The sequence below is a fragment of the Amblyomma maculatum genome, chromosome 10, assembly GCF_055883805.1.
Source record: "Amblyomma maculatum isolate TAMU_Amacu chromosome 10, ASM5588380v1, whole genome shotgun sequence".
NCBI classification, from domain to species: domain Eukaryota; kingdom Metazoa; phylum Arthropoda; class Arachnida; order Ixodida; family Ixodidae; genus Amblyomma; species Amblyomma maculatum.
Genome location: NC_139353.1, coordinates 158,943,238 through 158,965,214, shown reverse-complemented (window position 1 = coordinate 158,965,214; position 21,977 = coordinate 158,943,238).

The following is a 21,977-nucleotide window of genomic DNA, read 5'->3' as shown; positions in this document are numbered from 1 at the left end:
CCCGAGATTAGCGGTAGCGGTTCGCAGGCTGCATTGAAGGTGGCGGTGGACATCGACACTAGAGAGCGTTCCACGGGAATCAGCACATCGAAACTTTGCATTTCCTGAGTCCAATTGCTCGTTTCCCTGTGTTTGAGCCGGCAGGGCTGTTTTCAGGTAGCGTGGGTTCGCAAAGATAAATTTGGAGTCCAAAACTAGGTGGAGCACAGGAACCTGAAATCGATAGAAGATTAACTTTGAAAGCAGCACAGGCACGTTTAAGGGCGCTACAAGAAGAATTGCAAAAGCTAAATAGCGGGAACGCGGCAGTTATCGGCAGCAGCATGCTCGATTTGGACCGCTCCATTTAAAATACCACAGTGGAGCGCAAGGAACTCGATCGGAGGTTTGCTACATGAAGGCGACGGATGAGCGCAGTGGGGAAGAAACGTCCACTGTTCAAGATCAGTGATTTCTTCATTCATCACGCTATGTAAGGGCCTCCTTTTCTCCCAAGTAAATTCTGTCTACTGCTCTTCAGAGCGATGTATACCGCAAAATAGATAAAGGTTGTTTACATAATTCTAATCAATGAGAGAAAATGTGCCGTTTCTAAATTTTCTCATGTTAGTACATCCTTTTTGAACATCAGAGCATTTTCCAAATTCTACTTGCTGTCGCAGCATTGCATGCGTGAAAAATAGCCACGAAATGTTTTTGTACTACTTTTCTCTTAACGTAGCTTGCATTTCTATATGGGCCGCCCTCCCCTAAGTATGAAGGCGAAAGCCTTATAGACGCATTACGGGAAAATCTGCTTGGCCTTTTTGTCAACACTCGATGATTAGCGCCGCATGAAGCTACGATTGGTACGAAGGTTTGCACGGTAGATTTTCCAGTGGCAGCAACCTTCCCAATCGCCTATGGCGCACCATTATCTTGTGCAGCATCTATAATTGAACGGCATGTCACACAAAGTTTTTATATGCGCTCCAAAATCGAGCGGCAAATCATTCTTCATTCAGCCTACTCAGTGGTGTCATCATATCGCTTTCCATTTAGTACACATCTGCTAGTCACGAACGAGTCCAGTTTACGATAATGTTTGAAAACGAGAACATATGCACGGACGCCTTAGTCATCTTATCCCTCAATTATCTCACCTTACTGTGTGTCCTTAGCATAGCGGACATTTCAATGGATGAGGAAAGAATATTGTGCTGACAAAGTATGAGACTGCTCGAATAGGGAGGCGTCAGTGAAGGTCAGAGGCTACAAAGGGTCCCCGTGCTGACGGTAACTTTGTGCTGTGCTTATTAAGAAGAGTGGGAAGCGAGTTTTTGGCATTGCATAGCACGAGCGAGCTATTTCATTTATGCATGTAGATTGCACTAAGTGTATTTTCTGATGTTTTGTTTCGACTAGAAGATTCTCCGTAAAAGAGGTTGTACATTACAAACGAAAACCAAAGACTTGAGTGAGCCGGCAATAACCATAGTTTACTACGGGGAAGTATAAAACAATTTCTCAGTTGCAAATCTTGTGCATGTCTTCAGGCCCAAGGCTACGTCGGAAGTTATGTTTAAAAGTTAATACTTCCACGCGGCGCTGAAGAGGCGACAAAGTAGGGAACATAAAAAAGAAGCTTTCTTTTTTTTCAAAATTACGTATTACAGCTGTCATTTGTCACAATCGCCGGTAGAATTTGCATGTTTATGCTGCTACACCTTGGCTAATCTGCCATGTGGGTATATGCTATGTTTCAAAAGGTTATGAAGAAAAAGAAGGCGCTCACATACTTCGCTCTAAGGCACTAGTCAGTTCAGTTCAGGCGTTCAGTCGTGTCCGACTCTTCGTGACCCTATGGACCATGTCACGCCACGCTTTCCGGTCTCTCACTATCTTCTTACCATCACATAGCTTCATCTGCAATGCCTCGAGAATGCCATCTAACCATCGCGTTCGCTGCCTACCCCTTCTCCGGCGACCCTCAACCTTTCCCAACATCAAATCTTTCTCCAGCGACTCATCTCTTTTCATCAGGTGACCAAAGTAGCTGAGCTTTAACTTTAGAATTTGACCCTCCAATGAGCAGTCAGGGTTTATGGTCGACAATATCGACTGATTTGATCTTCTGGCAGTCCAAGGAACTCTTAAGAGTCTTCGCCAGCACCACAATTCAAACCTCAGGTTAATTCAAGACAATGAATAAACCTCTAACAGTCAAGCGGAACCTGCCCGGTAGATAACCACGGAACGTTCTAGACCTCACTGGAGCCAAAGTCTCTTGGACTCCACCTTTTCCCGTCACAGTGATCCACGAAGACGACGCCCGGCAGCCAGAGCCAGCGGCTAGCGCTTGGTAGCCCTACGGCGAAGAGAGGCCCATTTCTTTTGGGAGGGCTGGGGAAGACCTGGATTAGTGGCCAGCGGTTGAGCAGGTACAATCTTTGGAAGTAATATTGTGTTTGGGAGGCACCGCGCGAGATAGAGAAATGTAAAGCGTCGTTCACGAGCTAGGACCGCTTCGAGGAAGATATTCCAAACATTCTCCACAGCAAAGCAAAAATGACTATCTTCCAGCGAGCTCGAGCGTGCTATTTACCAGGTTGAAGTGCACTGAGAAGCCCTAAAAAGCTGTAAATCATCCCATGTCCGAAGAAGACGGGTTCGGATATTTCATGAATGGCATCGCGAATGGCGTATATATTCTTCTGATTACCGAAGAAAATTAGACTCCAATGTTACCATTCAGGCTACATTGGATATTGATGTGCCTAAAAACATTTCCGACATGGATAGACTAATCGTCTTCTATGTACTCTCCAGCATCAAGATGTGCACCGCAGTGAAGTTCCGTAGGAACGCTATTCACTGAAGCTCTCCTCTCGTTGGAGTTCTGCTGTTCACACTACTCAGTGTCAATGCCGGAACCTCTGCTACCACAGTTGTCTACTTATCAGTTCCGATTAGAACGTCTCACGCCTTCCGCAACTACACCAGTGTCTAGAGAGAGCGAGAGAAGCTTAACTGCGAAAACGAATCATACAGTTCTTATGGTTAGGTCATCATTCGAAAATTGCCATGGCGTTTGCTGCCCGGCAGGCCCGTTCAACACACAACACTGGCCTTCCTAAATTCCAGCTGGGCAGCGCAGCCTCCTACTGCTGCGGCGTGACGTTGTGGATTATGGTGACGGTCGCGCTCTCTCTTCGAGGATTATGGTCTTGAGCGCACTCAACGTTTTCCAGCTCGTACCAGCTGGAATACCCTTGGAAAGCACCTGAAGGTTCTGCCGCCGCCGGAGCTATATTCCATGCTACAAGCACCAATAGGCCAAATCTCAGCCTTGCGTTAATGCGGAAGTCCATGACAGAATTGTTTCATGTCTTTCATGAGCCTACCGCAGCTCCGAATGAAATTTTCAGCTTCTGACCAGCACCTGACACCCTCTGCGGGCTCACTAGCTCCCGACGTGCGCCATCTCCAAGTCATCCTACCTCGCCACTAGGAAACTAAAGGGCGCGGAGGAGGGATGTTCGGTCGCGACTCCATCGAGGTTGCCAATTCATCTACCGGTTGTTGTCTTAACGAATCACCTGGCAGGGTTATTGACGGCAGTTGCATTATGTCCTTAGTGGACACTGGTGCTACATTGCCCATAGTTGGTAGATTTTAAGGCCTACCTCGCTCATTAAGCTGTTTAATTGGGACAGTGATGTCTTAATTTATGACATTGGGGAGAAGCACATGATTCACTTCGCATTTGTTCTTCAAATATACCGAACGCTGACAGCGTGTCCTGAACTGAAGTGATGGAGTTTGCTCACTTTGAGTGCGTACATTATCCGATGTGTTGAACATTTGCAACAGCGCGCTGCTACTCTCGACTTCGGCCGTGTTGGGATATCATTGAATCCCTATTAGTCTTAGGTCATCCCTCATTCAAAACTCATCGCGAGGTCCTTAAACGTTTTCCTTCCAGCGATATCTTCCCTCTTGGTCCCAGCAGAGCCATCGGGAGCAGAAGGCCAATCCTTGCGACGCTGTGGGGGAACCCGCGTCTTTTGTCGGTGATGTGAGAAGTGCGCTGGCTCGCTGCAGCGCGGTTAGAGTGAACAATGGCCATGCCAAGCTTTAAACTGTTAATCGTTTCAACAAACCTTCCGTATTGAAACACAATTTGAAACTCGGCAGCTTTGAAGAATGCCTTTCTGGGCCAGCCACCGCATTGAGTCAGCATTATGCGTCCAACTACGCAACACGACTCACCGAGTCCCAATTCACGACTATAATTACGAAATCCCTATCTAGGCTACGATCGACAGCCGAGTATTGATGGATGATTTTTGAAGTATGTGGATCCGTTCGACATTGCTCGAGATCGACTGCTACCAATTCGGCCTTCTCGCACTAATAACATAATCGGTACCGGGTCTGCAGACCCGAACAGACGGACGACATACCCTGTATCTTCCTCGGACAGTAGGATAATTCCTGAACAGGTTCTTCACATGCTGCAACAAGGAAATATTCAGCCATTATCGAACCTCTGTGTCCTTTTGCTATCCCCCAGTTTTCTGGCTCCGCCTACCAACTCATACCTCCTAGAAAGATATGCTTTAAAAATACACTCCTCAATGGGATTGAGTGCTTCGACAGATAAGGTTTCTTTTACCTCACGGCTCATACTGCGTCATTTCTCAATTTCTGCCCAACAGCCTTTATAAACTCGATACTGATGTCAGAAGCATTGATGTGGCTGCAGTACTCGTAAATTCCATGAAGGGAATCAACATTTTCTCGATTACGGAAGCCCACCGTCAGCACATCGAAGCGCAAATATACCGTTACAGCGCAATTGTCTCGACGACGCTTTCGGGACTCAACGGTTTCGTTTGTACATTTACTTACATAATTAGCAGTCATCTCCGATCATCATTCTTTTTGCCGACTTTGGAAACGGCGCGACCTCTGGGAAGGGTTGGCCTGCTCGTCATTACGCCTTCAGGTGTTCAGCTTTACAGTGTCTTAAAAAATAGATTGCCAAAACATGGACGCCGAATCATCGTGGTCGCCCCTCAGGAATACTCGTGATGAAGACTACTTTAAGAGCTATCTTGCCGCCATTTGTTGTTTCCGAACCTTGCAACGTTTCGGACAGAACAACGCAGTCATCAGAACAATGTACCGCTTTCGGTAGAAGCTCGTGATTAGACTTTTGCGAAACCTTTCTGCATTTGCGACCGTTTGCTTTGCCGAACAAATTACTCGTCTAGCCCCACGCACTTCCACATTGTCGTTTACGGCTAAGCTTTTATTGGTCTATTTCACAAGGAATGCAAGATGAGCTCCTGGCTGGGCACTTGCGGTTTACCAGATACCTTACCCACATTAGGGAACGTCTTCACTAGCCAAATATATGTCGCAGTAGTCAGCGTTACGCGAACTCCTGTGTGCAGTGATTGCAGTTCAAGTTTTAACAAGGGCTAGCTGGCCGCTTGCGTCCGGTGACACCAATGAGCTCCCGTTTTCAGCAAGCTACTGCTGATCCCTTAGAACCTTCTCCTCTCACCCAAAGAAAATAGCTACGTTGTGATGTGGGTTAACCCCCCAAATGACAATAAATCTTCCACCATTCCTTCCCCCAACAAAGCTTAGATCCCTTTCTTTATAACGCTGTCGTTTACGTCATGACCTTCATGGGTCCTCCTTAGTTATTGTGGCTGCGAGTTTCCGGCAGATGTGGTGGACCTGATCCTGCGCATGTATTCTTGCATTTACGTTAGTTAGCAAAGCACCACCGCCAGGTTGATGGCCTCGTTGAAGATACCAACCGGACACAGGCAACCATGCTTGCTGTATATGGACTCTCGTACTCGTCATCAGAGCTGAGATGACATGTTTCTTTTCATTATATATGCCTTTAACAGCTTGAGGCATTAACAGCTTGAGCTCATTTTTCCTTTTGTATACTTGTGCCCGTTGTAGTTCTCTAAAAACTAACTTGCTGTTCTCTATTGACACGAGCCTTGTTCAAGCACCCACTGTCATATTTAAGAAAGTTGTAACCTCTTCCGCCAACGCCCTCTGGCCTCGCTGGATAGCTGAAGAAACACTACAACCGCAGGCAGCAGGATACCTGCTATCTTCCCGACGACTTATGTCTCTAGACGATCCCCCGCAAGATCGGTTTGTCGCATAAGCTGTTGCCGCACTACAGAGGTCGTTATCGTGCTTGATTGGATCAACTACCTCAAGTACGTGATACCTCTGGCAATATTGACCTGTAACCCTCCCTAAAAAATTACGCGGGTTCAACGCTGCTAAACCGAGTGTCGAGCAAACGCTTTGGCTGCGGATGACCGAGCATTTCATCGAACGCAACCAGCGTTCAGTTGAGCTCATCAAATTTCACCGGCGTTTTAGGTTGTAGCGGTAAAGGCGTTTTTCGCATTTAAATATGAGAGACACTTAAGCTCCGCCTTCAAAGGTATGACGCGACAGCGTTGGCTACCAGCCCACATATAAAGCACCGCTTTAACCAAGCCGTACGAACGTGCCTGCGTGGCCTATAAGGTTAACGTGAATACCAGGCTCCTGACTGGCGGATTTTTACACAACCATCTCAAGTGAAACGTTAGACCCAAGTTGGCAGCTCCTGCCACGGTGCGACGTCGACGGCTTGAACACCTACAGTAATGTAGCTTTCACTACAAAATACAAGTCATGCATGTCACACGGGTAACAGTTTGCCACTGTCATGACCCGCCCAGGGACATTCGAATTAGTAAGCGTCATTGAAGAGATATTAAAGAAAGGGAGACAATACTGCGCGTTTTACAACCATCGGCGCGCTGTAGAATGTGTCTTTCAGTTAAACAGTGGATTCATTGCCGCTCAAATTTCTCACAAAAATGTCTCATTTTGCTGTTAGTATTTTTAATATCAATGTTTTGGGGTTAACTGCCTCAATCGTTCAGAAGTTGGATGCTCTCATCATATGCGGCGACGGCGATGTAGAAGAAGCAGCTGGACCTTGGCAGCTGTTCCAGCGCTAACGCCAGAGGCGCCATCTTGTGCTGCTTCAAGCTACTCTGGTACAGCACAACGATATAAGACCTAAGGTTGTTGCACGAGGTGGGGCCACCGATGTTAGCTTGGGATAGTAGTTTCTTCTGCTTCGCCGCCACCGCATACCATATGAATATTTCGCATTTTTAAAACTGAATCAGGCAAGTGCCCGACACAAATTTAGTATTAAAAATGCGCGCGAAATTTGCGCGCATTTGAACCGTTTGCGCGCGAAATTTGAGCCCCGAGGATACCGTGGTTTTAGTTGGAAAAAGCATTATATAACGTGCCTGTGAGCACTCTATAAAAGAAGAACGTCGTCATCTTCGCTTAACGCATCCAACACTGGTTCATTCAACTAACACAAATAAACATCTAAACATGACATCTTTTTGTGGTGGTTTAGTGAGAGTCCATGCGCCAAAAAATATTGCTTTTTCATATTAGGTGAAGCAGGCCCTTTTAAACACAATTTCGGAGCAAAATGGTCTTCTCTCGTCTTCCTTAAACCAGCAAAAGAGCCAGTTTTGAAGCTGTCATTATTTGGAGTTACCGTTTTCTATTTTGATTTGAATATTACTGAACTGCTCATTTTGCTGACCTCTGTGTTCCTAATTGTTGTTGAAAACGTGACGGCTGTACCTAGAAGTGCCTGATAACATTTGCTGTGAGGCTTTAGATGTCCTGTAACAATATGTGTATATAGCCAGACTGTGTCGCCTATTTTCAACCCTCCTTTGTAAGGTAATGTCTAGGCCGTTGTCGACAGCTGGTTGCCTGTGGTTGCGCGACCTCGTCAGGCAGTTTTTTCCCTGCCTTTAGTCACGTCCCCTTAAGACTATAGTTTTGTATTATTGCCTTGAATAAAAATTAATAAAAAAAGAAAAGACCATCGCGGACATGCTGGCGATGTATGTCGACGCCCAGCACTAGACTTGGGATGCTATAAAAAAAAAAAAGATTTCACCGGTAGTGCGGCATATTTCCTAAGGCATGCGTTGCTGGAAACTAGGTCCTCACCTTATTTGTGCCAATTTGGTAGGGTCTCCGGACTTTTTACTTGATTGCCGGCAACAGCCATCGCATGAACATAACATACTGCTTAACCATATCATCATCATCATCATCATCATCATCATCATCATCATCATCATCATCAGCCTGATTATACTCACTGCAGGGCGAAGGCCTCTCCCATATTTCTCCACTTAACCCGGTTCTGTGCTGTGCCCAACCATATAGCCGCGCTCAATGGTAAACGTTTTCGTGGAGGAGATGGACGTTTTATTTACGCGAAAAAATTAAACAACACGTAAAGATACTATTTCCGATTTGCTACCGCACTGAGACGCTCTAATAATAGGAGGCATGCTTTTTACACGTTTACAGTGAAAAATTACAATAAGGTCGTGAACTTGAGGTACTCATGGCCTCCACCGCTGAAGATAAAATATTATAGATTTTCTGGAGTTTTAGACGTGGTGTTATTACAAATCTTTTCTTACTGCTTTCTCTGCAACGTTTACTCTTATATTAGTTTTCATTCGTTTCTCACACCGTTCCTACCTGATCATTTCGTGAACTTACAGCGGTAACAACTTGCGCGATTATGAAACCTTTCGTCGCCTCACAGGCCCCGTACCTTAGTTGCACTAAATAGGGAAAGCTGAAAACATCTGCCGTCCTCCTCCACTCCCATTCACCGGAAGGGTCGACTCACTTTTCAAATTACCATTTGCGGCCCTGCTTGTTAGCTAGTAAATGTGAGCTTTCAGTACCTACGTGTAATGTGACTGAGTGCCAAGCGCACGAGAATGACGATGGCCGAGCACAAAGACGCTCACAGCAGCGGTGCGAAACGATTGTGTCAGCAGTGCTGCCACCAGAAATTGGAGCACCTTTTGGTAGATCTTTGGGATGTTCTTGAAGGCCTAGAGTAGGAGCTATGTTGCTGCTCGGTCGGTGCAATTTTTTTTTTCCTGACTGTTGCCCTTTTTCCATCATTTTGCGCCACGTTTGCAATGGGTTCTCGGACACGGATCATTTCGTGGTGGTGGCGAAAGCATTTAACCTAAAATTCACTTATTTAACTGTATAAATTTAGATGCATTTTATGAACGAAAATTTTAGTTGATTGTCCCAACATATGAGGGGTGCAGCTTATACAGCCGGAAACATGGTGCTTAGACGCGACAAATATGATTATTTTAATTCTTTCGGGAAGAGCCTCTCGCTAAATCCGTAAGTCTGCTGAAACTTCGCTAGCGTGAGAACCCAGCCTTCTTTCCCCTGCATACCACTACATTCGACCGACTGGTTTATTACCGGCGAATCCGTTATTTGTAAGATTGTTTGAATTCCACTTCTCTTCTGCATTCGTATCGAATGGCATAAGCGTGGCTTCTCTAGGAAGCGATGATTGGTACTGCAATGCAGTAATGAGTCAGTCTGGATGCTACAGGCGCTATCCCGCTGTGCCCTCTAAAACATCCTGAGGCGCAAAGGTCATCCATCCTTACATTATTAAAGGGAAACTGAAATGAATTTTGAGCCATTCACGACCTTGCGCTCTAGAATATATGAAACTGTTAAATTAGGCTCACGAAGAGGTGTCAAGGAATGGCGAAAAACTTGATGCCGAAGTAAGTGTCGTTGACGTTTTCAATCACCACTGCTTTAACCAGTCCCTTCTGTGAGCCGACCGATAAAAACTGCGCCTCGCGGCCTCTATCTTCGTCCGCATCGCTTATCTTACTCAGTGGAATTTTTATGGATCGGAAATGCATCACATCTACAGATGACGTCATCGACTTTGTCCCTACTTGTCACCTGCATTGCGAAGAAGCTCTAATGACGAAATATGTTTATTGAGAGGTTACGTCGTCAATTTGAATGCAAGCGGAAAACAACTTGACAAGTGTTTCTATCAACCTTCACAAATTTGAAGCCTTTAATTCCTTTCTGTTTTAAAATATGTCAATGTCCCTTTAATAACTGCTGTGGCATCCTAACACAGCCTTTAAAATAAATATTTAAATTTCTTAATTGGCCTAATTTTCCCGCCGATTCGTAAGACGTTCTTACGGTACCACTGGCTGAGGCACTCACTGCTCTATAATAAAAGCCTATCGTACTCGGGTCTTCCTCTGCTAACGTGTTCAAAATAGCCATTCGCTTACAAAGCTAATCTCATTTCAAATGCCATCTACAGACAATTAGTACACCATTCGAAGTGTACTTTAAATATTGCCACCTGGTGTTCCCAAGATATTTAGGTGGCACCTGGGAGAAAAAGACGCTGAAGTCTGCTCGCGCGCTCTGTGCGGAACGCTAGCTGCTGGTACAGCTTCTCCCTGTCTTTTTAGGCACGTATAGCCCTATTGTCCATGACATATTGTGGTGTCGGCGCTGCGTATCGATCCCAGTACATGTCCCGCACACGTCCGCGTGCCCAGGACTCAACATCTGTGCCATTCGACACCCCTGTGCACCGTGCTAGCCGGAGGAATCAAGGCCTGCCCCCTGAGCACGGGCCGTTGGAGTTCAGCACCACAACCGTCCCTCGACTTGCCATGCAAGCTCCAGTTTACTACACTTTGCAGAACCCACGACAGTCTCAGCCCTTCCATGGCAGTCAAACCGAAGACGTTCAAGACTGGCTCGTCCAGTTTGAACGGGTCGCCTCATTCAATCAGTGGGACGACGCCTCCAAGCTTAGAAACGCCTTTTTTAGCCTGGAAGATGGCGCTCGTACGTGGTACGAGAACCGAGAAGACATTCTACCATCATGGCGCGAGTTCAGCAGACGCATCCTTGAGACATATACCAGCGCGGATCAGCGAGAACGTGCACATAGGGCCTTGCAGTCTCGAAAGCAGATGCCGAATGAGGCTGTAAGCACGTATGTGGAGGACATGATCCGGCTCTTCCGACGATCAGACCCGGCCATGCCCGAAGACAAAAAGGTGCGCCATCTCATGCACGGCGTTAAAAAACTACTATTTGTTGGTCTCGTGCGTAATCCACCGAGCACGGTTTCTTGCGGAAGCTGTCACAATTGAGCGGATGCTCCAGCAGCGGTCTACCATCTACGACAGACCAGTACTCACCGCTTCGGTTGCGGAACCGCTTTCAGCCTTTGGGGCCACCCAGAATCTTCGGGACATCACTCGCTCTGTTTTACGCGAAGAGCCCCAAGCGCTTTTCGGTGCTCCACAGCTCTATAGCTGGTATTGTCCGCGAAGAGCTTCAAGCATTGAGGCCTTCGGTACCATCTCCTGATCCCTGCCCTGCGCCTACTACGACGCCATTAAAGCCGCCTGATCAAGGCTCACTCTATTCTGCACAAACTGAGTCGTACCTCGACAACCGATGACCACCCCAGGGGAAGGCGGACCTGTGGCGCTCCCCAAATCGCCAGCGCCTGTGCTTCCATTGCGGGGAACCAGGTCATCTGTATCGACAGTGCCCCTAACGAGACCTAGGACTGCACGGATTTCCCATGAACATGCGTCACCGTCCACTCGGCCACCGACCTCATGAGATTGAGGACTACTTATCCCAGCAGCGCATGGCGCTAACTTCCCAGCGACAGTCACTCTCTCCGTCTCCACGTCGACCATCGTCGCAACCCAGCTCTCCGTCTCCACGTCGACCATCGTCGCAACCCAGCCCGGTTGCGACGATGGTCGACGTGGAGACGGAGAGCGTGACTGTCGCTGGGAAGTTGGCGCCATGCGCTGCTGGGATAAGTAGTCCTCAATCTCACGAGGTCGGTGGCCGAGTGGACGGTGACGCATGTTCATGGGAAATCCGTGCAGTCCCAGGTCTCGTTAGGGGCACTGTCGATACAGATGACCTGGTTCCCCGCAATGGAAGCACAGGCGCCGGCGATTTGGGGCGCGCCACAGGTCCGCCCCAGCTCCTCTTGGGCCCCGCCGGGGTGGTGCAGTGGTAAGACGCCCGACTACTGTCCGGAATACCCGGGTTCGAACCCGACCTCGGCGGCTGCGTTTCGATGGAGGCGAAACGAATTGGCGTCCGTGTGCTGTGCGATGTTAGCGCACGTTAAAGATCCCCAGGTGGTCGAAATGTCCGGAATCCTCCACCACGGCGTCTCTCATAGCCTCAGTCGCTTTGGGACGTTAAACCCCACAAACCAAACCAAACCAAACCAGCTCCCCTTGGATGGCGCAGCGACGGTCACCTAGTCCGCGTCGAGTAAACTAAAGAAAGCGACCTCCGGGGACGAGACCACTTCCAATCGACGCGAGGAAGACCCCCCGACAACTCGACCTGTGAGCGACGGCAACTTGATGGCCCCGACGACAATTCGTACACATGAAAGCATATTCTCGCTGGATATACCTGTGGTCCTCGATGGCTATAAAGTTAGCGCACTGGTAGACACTGGCGCTGATTTTTCGATTTTAAGTGGGAAGCTAGCGGCGCATCTTAAAAAAGTAATGACGCCATGGTCTGGCACTCAGGTTCGCACCGCTGGCGGACATGTCGTAACTCCGAGCGGTCAGTGCATGGTCAGAGTCCGAATTCGCAACTCCACGTTTGTTGTCAGCTGCCTCGTGATACTTGACTGCTCCCGCGACTGTATGCTTGGTGTAGATTTTCTCCGGCAGTATGGAGCCATTATCGATCTCCGGAAGCGTACCGTGACATTTTCGACCGACTATCTCACACGATATGCGGAAACCAAGCTGGTGCAAAGCGGCGCGTCATCTGAGATCGCCCATTTTGTTTTGCAGCAAATCAAGTTGCGCCATGGCGCACCATCCCAAGTCATCACCGATCGAGGCACGGCGTTTACGGCACAACTTATACACGACGTATTTGAGCTCAGTTACACGCGCAATCGCAAAACTACTGCCTATCATCCACAGACGAATGGCCTCACGGAGAGGCTCAATAACACGATCGCCGACATGATTGCAATGCACATAGATTTCCAGCAAAAAACCTGGGACGAGATTCTCCCGTACCTCACATTTGCCTACAGCACTACCATCCAAGAGACGACGCGGTTTAAGCCATTTCGCCTGATCTATGGACGTGACGTTCAGACGGTGTTGGATGCCATACTTCCATGCTGCACTGATGATAATGTTCTCACGACAGACGCCGAACAGTTTGCTCAGCGCGCCGAAGAAGCACGTCAGCTTGCCGGCATTCACATTCAGCAACAGCAGGGCAAGGATACGCGTTGCTACAACCTCCGTCATCGACACGTCAAGTACCAAGCTGGAGAGCAAGGTTGAGTGTGGACACCGGTGCGCCGTCCCGGCTTGTCTAAAAAACTAATGTCACGTTACTTTCGACCCTACGAAGTTATGTGCAGTGTCACGGAAGTGACATACGAAGGTCTTCCAGCAGGTACTGTGCAGCCCTAGCGTCGGCAACCACGCTCCGAAGTGGTGCACGTTGTCAGCGCGAAGCCGTATTTCACGCGGTAATGCGCAATGCACTGGGCGCTTGTTTCGTTGCTTGTTTCGTTGTGTAGGACACCTTACGCCGCTTCCGTTTTCTATTTGGTTTCTGTGCTGATCCTTTAATTTTTTCTGGCATCACCCATCGCTCGCGATCAGCCTCTGCTTTCGTTTTTTTTTTTAGGAAGGGGAGTAATGCCACCTGGTGTTCCCGAGTTTCTTAGGTGGCGCCCGGGAGAAAAAGACGCCGAATTCTGCTCTCGCGCTCTGTGTGGTGCGCTGGCTGCTGGTACAGTTTCTCCCTGTCTTTTTAGGCACGTGTAGCCCTATTGTTCGTGACAATATATTGAAATTTTTTAAAGTGTCATTTGCTCCTAATTCGCAATTTCCAATTATTCGGGCGCCGAAGAGGTCCACTGCGCTATCGAACCAGTTTTAACGGTAGGAGGTCTCTGCTCTACAAGCCCTTAGATAGGACGGCAAGTGCCCCAAACGTGTCCGTCCTCATTGCCAACATTTTGCACCTTATTCCTGTTTTTTGCCGCGTTTTTAATTTTAACAAAATTATATCGAACTAATTTAATCACCTAATTGTGATTCCCGAAAATTGATTTCCAGGACCTCCAAAATTGAATGAAGGATTTGAGCACGGCCAATTAACTGAACACCATATATCCATGTTCAACAGCCCTAAACACGAGCCCTCTGGGCACTCCATTTCTACCTAGTCGCAATGTGACAAAAATTGCTGTCAGTTCTAATTTCATAATGACCAACTCATTGGTTATTTACAATTTGGGTGCCCCCCCAACAATTCGCATGTTTACGCATTATCGGAGCATGAGAGCAAAAGGGGGCCTCGTAAAAGAAGTGCCCGAAAGCGTCTTGTAGACTGCGATTCTCTTCCGATCTATGCGTCACAGAAAAATACACATAAATATATAAATATACATCTTCAAATATAGAAAACATGCGCCACATTACGAATTTAGGAAAGTCATTTTTATCAAGAATAACTGCCGGACGAATTATGATAGACAATTATTAAGTTCGCAAATTTGTAACCTCCTGCACCTCTATCCTGACCTGATTGATCTCATAGAAATCTGTTCCTCTCTGCCTGCTTTCCGAAAACAGGCAAAGATTTTCTTCTTCAGTCATTTTCCTGAGTGAATGCCGCGTGAATGAGTTTAAACCAGCTGGCGTGTGTCAGCAATGCAATGTTCGCATATTATACGTCATTTGGAAGATCAAGTTCTTCTGGAATGTCTTTCTTTTCGCTCTGTCAGGTTAACGTATCCATTTGTATTATTATTTTTTTTAGAAAGGTGCTTTTTTTCTCTATGTATACATTGCAATATGACATTCCTTGCTGTGTTCTTGCTGTGTTCCAAACGCTGTCTGTATGGATGCAGGGTGTCTAGGGCTCAGTCAGGTGACCACGCGTGTCACCTTTGGCCCTCTTCACCCAGACAATTCTGTCTAAATACAAATAAACTCAAACTCAAACCATGCTGACGACACCATGACTCTTTAACCAACCGTCATCAGTTCGTGTTAAGTAATAATTGCTGCTCACGCTTGTCCCCGTTGTTTCAGGGGGACCTCAAGTCACTGATGGGGCCCTCGTCTGCTCTTGAGCTATATAAATCACCTTTCTTAAATTTCCTCAAATATCCATTTATTGGCATACGGCTGTTTGAGCTATCAGTCCTATTAACAACATAAACGATGTTAATGCAAATCAGTCTGATCTTGAAAACGTTCAAGCCTGGTGCGTCAAATGGCTCGTACCCTTAAACACTAAGAAATCATCCCTTCTAACCTTTCAACAAAAATGATCCTCCACTATTTCAAACTACATTCTTATTGGTTCCAACCTCAGCTGCGTAAGTACCTGCAAATACTTAGGAATTAAATTATCCGCCGACATTTCACGTACCATCAACTACGCCCAGAAATCAAGCTTACCGCGTCCTCGGCTACTTAATAGTGAAACCTCGATTAGGACTTACCTAAGTAAAATTATTAAGATAGTGCACCTTTGTTCGAGTTAAGCTCGAATACAGATGTGCTATCTTGAATCGGACTCTGCTCAGAACAGTGAGGCCCGTTTTACTTTTGTAGCGAAAGCTACACTGCGGTAGGTTTTCAAGCCGTCGACGTTGCACCGTGGCACAGCGTTACCATGACACCATGGAAGACGGCGAAAAATAAAAAGAGGAAGAGAAAGAAGAAATAAAAGGAGAAGAAAGATCAAAAGAACAAGAAGAAGAGAAAAGAAGACGGATAACTGGGTAGTTGGTAGAGGCGAATGACCACAAAGAGTAGCTAGGCTAGAAGGTTATTTCGAACGTTGTGACGGCGGTGTGCTCCGGAGTTCGACCTACAGACGATGTCAAACTACAAGAAGCATCCTATACATCCGAATGATAAGGGTCAACGATGGGAGGCAAGGTGTGCTCGTAAGTGAAGTGATTCCCGTATCTTTAATCCTTTTTTCTACAGATGTCCAAGGACTGAAATTACAATCCTGCTGGTGCTATTAGCCGTTGGAAGCACATCCACTTCTAGCTCTTCATCGAAGAAATCATCTGTATTAACTAATGCCCATACCCTATGTAAATCCCCCTCACGGGGGCATTATAGGTATTGAAAATAAAAAAATAAATTACTTGGCCGCTCAACAAGATGAAAAGGCGCTGTCACGGAGCCTGTAAACTATTCATGCATACATATACTATTGACTTGCATCTTGTTAGATGAAATAAAAGTTAGTAATGTAGAAACAATAATTTAATAAATAGAATGATGGTTTAGTTAACCAATCTAAATCAATAATTAAGGAATATGGAGAAAAATAAGCATAATAGCTACTGCCACCACCCCGTTTCAAAGGGGACGCTCCTATATTCCATCCATCCATCGTAACAGATATAGGGAGAAAAATGAGCATGATAGCTACTGGAGTTACCCCATGTGCTGTATGGGGTAACTCCAGTAAAACAATTGACCATATATTCGAACGTAATGGTATCCATCCAGAACTTGATGCAGGCGCAGTCACTGTTCCTGAAGCTCTGGGCTTTAGAGATACTAGTGGCCGGGTGAATAAACCGGCGGTGCAAACTAACAAAAAACGACTGGAAGATTGGTGGCTTAAAAGCAGAGAAGTGACATAATGTTAGTAATGTAGAAACAAATAATAAATAAATAGAATGATGGTATAGTTAACATAATTAAAATATGGGGGGGGGGGGGGGGGGGAGAGCATGATAGCAACTGCTACCACCCCGTTTCAAAGGAGACGCTCCTATATTCCATCCATTCCATCCATCATTGGCAAGGAGGAGGTAGAGAAAGAAAAGTACAAAAAAGAGATTTAACACTAGGATCAGTTACATAAACATGCAAGGATGTAGAAAAAGAGCGAAATGGCTAGAGATAGAACAGCAGTTGAAGGATGACAAAATAGGTGTGTACGCTCTATGTGTGACTCATCTCAGGGATCTAGAAGATTGGGAAGGGTGCAACAGAATGAGAACGGAAAAACGGGTGGAGGGGTAGGTATGTTGATACACCAGGGAACAAATTGGCAAATAATAAAATCATCTTGTATGGAACATATCTGGGTATCAGGAACAATTGCTGGCATAAGGACATGGCTAGGGTTAGTTTATTTAGGAACAGGGCACCAACGCAGGCAAGAAAACAAGGATCTTGTTGAAGGTCTGAGTGACGATATAAGCCAGTTTGGAGACGGGGCCAATATTAATCTACTGGGGGACATGAACGGCCACATCGATGATCTGGATGGATACACGGATTGTGACGGGAAGCTAATGATAGACTTCTGTGAGCGACACGACCCAGTTATAGTAAATAGATAAACAAAATGCGAAGGACAAATTACGTGGGAATTCCGCAACAGGCACCACGACAATTTACTACTGTTTAATGTTGCAGGGAACTTACAGCAAGGTCACAAAAATGGAAATAAAAAAGGGGAGTGTAGTCTGGGAAGTGATCATAAACGTATGAGTCTGCAGATGGAGCCCTTGATGAAAAAAAATAGAAATTAGACAAAAAGTAAACGCAAAATTAAACGACGATCAAAAAGCGCAGATAACAGCAGACATAGAGGAAGCAATAGAGAAAAGCCCCATGGAAGACTGGGATTATGAACAGGTAGAACTACTCATAAGGAGGAAAATTAAGGAGGTTAAAGTAGCAAACCGCTGGAATGTAAAGAGGAAGCCACGGAGCTGGTGGGATAAGGATATCAGGGAAGCCATTGAACAGCGGCGGGCGTCTTCAAGGGAACACCGAGAGGCAAAGAAAGCACAGGTACCTCAGGAGCAAATTCGACCGAAAATGGGAAACATTACGACAAAAAAAACATGATGTACAGGCCCTCGTCCAAAGTAAAATAAGGCAGTCCACCAATCGCTGGATGGCCGACATGCACGATGATTCTAGAGGCGGACAAAGAAAATTCTGGAACCATATAAGCTGACTAGGTAAAAAGAATCAAAGAAAGCAGAACCGAATTCAAGATAACGTGGGAAATTGTTTAAATGGAGACAACGCAGTGAACTACATCACATCATAGCCGAGGCATTTAAGAGCGCCGATAGGGTAATCTCCACAATTCAGGAAGCAACACTAGATAGCAGAATACAAAGCAGCTTAGAACTGACCACTCTAAACAAGAAAAAGGCAGAAAAAAATATTCCTAAAAGCACATCTACAGGAATAGATGAAATTCCGATCAAGCTGATTAATGAACTTTGTCCAAGAACTAAGGAAACGTGGTTAAAAGCTTTGGAAACAGTCATACCGAATAAGCGAATTCCGGACAGTTGGCGGCAGAGTAAAATTAATTTGATTTATAAAGGAAAACGAGAAAGGATGCATATAAACTAATTCAGTTCGATTACCATAATATCTGTTATGTACAGGTTGGCCATGCAGGCGGTGAAATTAAAGTTTCAAGCATGGGTAGAAACTAGCAAACTAACAAGATTCTCGGAGAACTTCAGAACGGCTTTAGAAATGATAGGCGCTTAGATTATAGCCTGTTTGTGCTTACCCAATGCGTCGAAATATCTAGAGTGGAAAATAGACCTTCGTATTTGGCCTTCCTGGGCATAAACAGGGCACTCCTGTGGAACATATTAAAAGAAGAAGCTATTGGTTATGAGAAAACAGAGTTCCTACAGGAAATATACCGGGATAACAAAGTAGAAATTACATGGGAAGTGATCAGAAGTACGGAAGCTGTCAAGTTATGCAGAGGATTAAGACAAGGTTGTGCTCTATCACCGCTAGTGTTCATGCTTTATATGATAAACCTGGAACGAAGGATACAAGAAAGTAACCTAGGTTTCAGCCTGTCATATAGATTAGGTGGAAAGGCGGTAGAGCAGCGCCTCCCTGGCTAGATGTATGCAGACGATATTGTGCTGCTAGCGGAAGATCTGGAAGACCTGCAAACTCTAGTTAGGTATTGCGGAGACGAAGGGGACGCTCTAGGCTTCATTTTTAGCGCAATTAGGTTGGGTCTGATGATTTTCAATAGCAAAACTGATCAGGGTCTTAAAATACAAGGCTATGAAATGCCCAGAGTGGCAGAATATATATATCTCGGGGTATGGGTAAACGAAGGATTGGCATACATTGGAAAGCATGAGCAATCACTTAAGGCCAAAGGGCGAAGGAATGCCGGGATAATGAAGCATAAGGCATTGTGGGGATACAATAGGTATGAGGTATTGAGGGGTATTTGGAAAGGAATTATGGTGCTTACGCTTACTTTCAGAAATGCGGTTTTGTGCCCAAATTCAGAGGTACAGTCGACATTAGAAATAAATCAGAGAGCTGTCGGGTGATTAGCCCTAGGTTCTCACGGCGAAACCACAAATGAGGCGGTACAGGGAGATATGGGCTGGGCATATTTCGAAATACAAGAAGCTCAGAGCAAATTAATATTTGAGGAACGCCTGAGAAAATTGGACAGTAACAGATGGGCAGCTGAAGTATTTAAATACCTGTACTTAAAAAGCGTTGACTCACAATGAAGGAAAAGAAATAGGAAACTATCTAGTAAGTATGCTAGTCACAAGGACGGAGAAATAAAGAGCATTAAGCAACAGGTGAAAAACACAGAAGGTAAAAATTGCAAAAATTCGATGGAAAAGAAACAGAGTGTGGAATTATACCGAAAGTGGAAAAGGCAGATCAGGAAGGAAGCTTTCTTTGATAACTCAAGAGGCAATGCCCTACGTTTTGAAGCTAGATCAGGGTGCCTTAGAACGCGCAGCTACAAAAAAAAATTATCAATGAAGATGACGCATGTGCTGTATGTGGTAACTCCAGTGAAACAATTGACCATATTGTACTCGAATGTAATGGTATCCATCCGGAAGTCAATGCAGGCGCAGTCACTCTTCCTGAAGCTCTGGGGTTTAGAGATATCAGTGGCCTGGTGAATAAATCGGCGGTGGAAGCTAGCAACAAACGGCTGGAAGATTGGTGGCTTGAAAGCAGAAAAGTGACATAATGTTAGTAATGTAGAAACAAAAATTCAATAAATAGAATGATGGTATAGTTAACCAATATAAAAGAATATTTTAGGATACAGGGAGAAATATGAGCATCATAGCTATTGCTACCAGCCCGTTTCAAAGGGGACGCGTGGAGGGACGCTCCTATATTAAATCCATCCACGCGCCAGAGCGTCATCTGTTCGAGTGCTCCTACGCAATATGTTGTCACTGGTGCTGCGATGTCTGCGATTAGTTGTAACTGGTGCCGAAACTTGAGGAAAGTGACACCTATCCCCAACATTTCATTGCGAACCGCGAGCGCCGAACAGATTCTATCACTTGAGTCTCCGTTTTTCCCTTCTTACTGCTTTTTCACAGGTCAAGTATAGCTGTTTCAATATGTGTAAAACATGGCAATCTGCGGTCTGCACGTTCATACACACACATACATACGCACACGTTCACCGCTGTAAAAGGGCTACGGGCTTGAGGGCTGCTCACAAGCAATGAAGCAATCTGGTCATTTTCTTCCATTCGTACATATTAGGTAGGCTTTATTTGAGACTCAAGGCTTCCTTAAAGCGACCAGCGTCGAATAAGGAACTAGTTGGTCCAATGTTTGGAGAGGAAACCATAATTTAAAAGAAAACAAACACAGGGCAAGACACACAAAGGCAATGGCGGTGAATTGATGTTAAGAGAAAGAATGATTGTGAACATTGCATTTACTAAGAAATTATATTGTTACGAAGGGGGTAAGACGTCGGAGCGCTGAACTACAAGACGATAGGGTAGGGAGCTCAGCTGGTCAAAGGCAGCGCGTCCGGCACGAGAGTCCTTTTTCAACGTCTTTCTCCTTCACTTGTCTTCTAAACTTCATCTTCTTCCGTACTGTTACATTTTCCCCCTTTGCAGACGAAGCCCCCCGGGCGAGGTAGTTATTCGTTTCCACGAGAGTGACACGGCTTCATCCGGGCGACATGGGCAACTTCAGTTCTGACTGAACGACGACCACTTGCTGTCATACGTGCTATTTGGTAGTTCACTTCACTGACGCGTTCAAGCACAACGTAAGGGCCAGCGTAATGCGCCAACATTTTCTGCGCTAAACCACGCTTTCGGAGAGGTCGCCAAAGCCACACTAAATCTCCAGGGGCGTAAGACACATGGTTATGCCGGCTGTCGTACCGAGCTTTTGAACGCTCTTGAGAAGCGAGAATTCGCAAACGTGCGAGACGCCGAGCTTCTTCGGCTCGACAAAGAGTTTCCGCAATGCACGGTTCATCATGGACGGAGTAAGGAAGAATGGTATCTAGACAATACCGAGGAGGACGGGCATATAGCAGGAAGAACGGGCTGTAGCCAGTAGTCTCATGGGTTGCGGTGTTGAATGCAAACGTTATAAATGGCAGTATAGTATCCCAATTCTTGTGGTCAGATGCGATGTACATAGATAGCATGTTTGTGAGTGTGCGGTTTGTGCGCTCCGTCAAGCCGTTGGTTTGAGGGTGATATGGTGTGGAATGCCTAAAATGCGACGCACACAAACGAAGAAGCTCTTCCACAACATCTGCCATAAACTGGCGACCTCGGTCACTGATGATCACTCGCGGAGGTCCATGGCGGAGGATCACAGAACGGAGCAAGAACTGGGACACGTGGTGAGCGGTGGCTGAAGGAAGAGCTGCCGTTTCGCAGTAGCGGGTGAGGTAGTCGGCACAAACCACGATCCAACGATTTCCGTCGGATGACTTCGGGAAGGGACCCATAAGGTCGATTCCGATTTTCTCAAATGCGCCACGTGGTGGAGTCACAGGATGCAGCAGGCCCTGTGGCGTGGACGTAGGGCGTTTGTGTCGTTGGCACTCAGTGCAGCTCGCCACATATCGCTCAGTTGTCTGGCGCATCTTTGGCCAATAAAACCGGTCGCGGGCAC